The sequence below is a fragment of the Electrophorus electricus genome, chromosome 13 (assembly GCF_013358815.1).
Source record: "Electrophorus electricus isolate fEleEle1 chromosome 13, fEleEle1.pri, whole genome shotgun sequence".
Classification (NCBI taxonomy): Eukaryota; Metazoa; Chordata; class Actinopteri; order Gymnotiformes; family Gymnotidae; genus Electrophorus; species Electrophorus electricus.
The window spans coordinates 4,581-6,769 of NC_049547.1; the positions used below are offsets into that span (position 1 = coordinate 4,581).

The following is a 2,189-nucleotide window of genomic DNA, read 5'->3' on the forward strand; positions in this document are numbered from 1 at the left end:
AATCTGATAAAAATATTCCATATGACCTAACTCATAGTGTAGAGCAATCACGTGTTTAGCACACAGGGATAGCCAAAATGCTTTGAATATTTTGCATTTTTACAAGAATTGGAAAAGAAATACAAATGATAAGCCAGCACACCGACATTGTTAAAAGAGGAGAAAGAAGACTGGGTCAACATCACCAGAATGTGTTTAAAAACCTTTTTGTTCTAGGCGCACTGACATAAAATACTTCAAAACCTGTGGGACGTGTACATCTCAGTCTGTTTCTTTTGGCGGGCATGTAGCTGTCCTCGTTAGTATAGTGGATAGTATCTCCGCCTGTCACGCGGAAGACCGGGGTTCGATTCCCCGACGGGGAGAGTTCCTACTTCAGTGCACTGCAGAGGAACTTCTGACTTGGCACCCTTTTCAGGAAGGATAAAGTTGAATCCTATGCCCACGTTTGCTCTAGATTCATCTACATAGATGAATAAAGACACTCGCACATTGTAGATCAATCCTTTGATAAAGCACCCTAGAGAGAATTTGGTGCCCATTGGTGATGTTATCTCTAAGCAGGCGTGACAAAACCTGCATACAACCAAGGCTGAGACTTAAGAGGATGGAAAGATTTTTTCAATTTCATAAACTACATCAGATGCTTTACTGGTGTCGAATATTGTAAGACATTAAATGTGGTGACTTGACTATGACTTGAAGGGAAGTACTTGGTAACTGCATCTTGCCTTTGGATTGTACGTGTTCACTTTTGACTTGTGTCGGGACTTGAGTGTCAAGTCTTGAGATGTACTTGTTACATTTACATTTACATTTATGGCATTTAACAGGCGCTCTTATCCAGTGCGACTTACAAAGGTGCTGTGTTATTTACTCATAGAATACAGCCTAGTCATTACAGTAGGTTGGAGTCCAATATAGAAATGATCGAGATTACTGTAGAAATACAGGGATCACTGCTGTTGCCTAGAAGTACAAAATGCATGAGGTCTATCTTAAACAATGATAAGTGCAATAAACAATAAGTTCTAAAGTTTGTTAGACAGCATCAGTGTAATAAATAATACTCTACATTAAGTGCTAATTCAGTTCTGTCAATAAAGGAGCAGGGTCATTTGTCATTTAAATATTCCATGAATAGATGGGTCTTCAGTCTGTGTTTGAAGCCTGCAAGGGACTCCGCTGTCCGGACAGCAAGCGGAAGTTAATTCCACCATCTGTGAGCCAGGACAGGAAATAGTCTCAACGCTTGTCTTCCATGAGACTTGAAGCATGGCATTTCAAGCCAAGCCATACTTGAGGTTCGAAGAACGCGAGGTTACGAATCGGGCTTTGACCATTAACTCAATGTATGAAGGGGCTGGCCCATTTTTGGCTTGGTAGGCAAGCATCAAGATTTTAAATCTGAGGTGTGCAGCTACTGGAAGCCAATGAAGGGAGCGCAGCAGCGGGGTAACACAGTTCAGCATTTAACACTATCATCCCCTCCCTGCTCACTACTAAGTTGGAGGATCTAGGACTGCATACATCCCTGTGCGACTGGATCTCCAACTTCCTAACAGACAGACCACAATCAGTACGGGTGGGCAACCGTGCCTCATCCACCCTCACCCTCAGCACTGGAGCTCCTCAGGGTTGTGTCCTAAGCCCCCTGCTCTACTCACTGTACACCTACGACTGCACAGCCACTTCCAGCTCCACCATCATTGTCAAGTTTGCTGACGACACCGTTGTCACGGGCCTGATCTCGGACAACGATGAGAGGGCCTACCTGGAGGAGATTAAACACCTGGAAAACTGGTGCCAGGAAAATAATCTCCTCCTAAACGTCAGTGAGACAAAGGAGCTGATCGTGGATTGCAGCAAGAAGCAGGAGCGGCACTACCAACCCGTGAGGATCAGTGGAACCACGGTGGAAAGAGTAGATAGTTTCAGGTACCTTGGTGTTCACATCTCGCAGGACCTGTCCTGGTCCCGCCATACCAACTCCCTGGCAAAGAAGGCTCGTCAGCGTCTTTACCACCTCAGACGCCTAAGAGACTTCAGACTGCCCTCCAAGGTACTGCGGAACTTCTACACCTGCACTATCGAGAGCATCCTCACGGGGAACATCACAGTGTGGTTTGGGAACAGCAACAAGCAGGACAGACAAACACTCCAAAGGGTAGTGCGTTCAGCAGAGCGCA

General features: G+C 45.3%; 1 non-coding gene across 1 annotated transcript; it reads left to right on the forward strand.

Moving 5' to 3' along the window:
• Window positions 1–293: 293 nt before the first annotated feature.
• trnad-guc lies at window positions 294–365 on the forward strand. The gene has a single exon. It is a non-coding gene; the product is annotated as a tRNA-Asp (tRNA).
• Window positions 366–2,189: the final 1,824 nt, after the last annotated feature.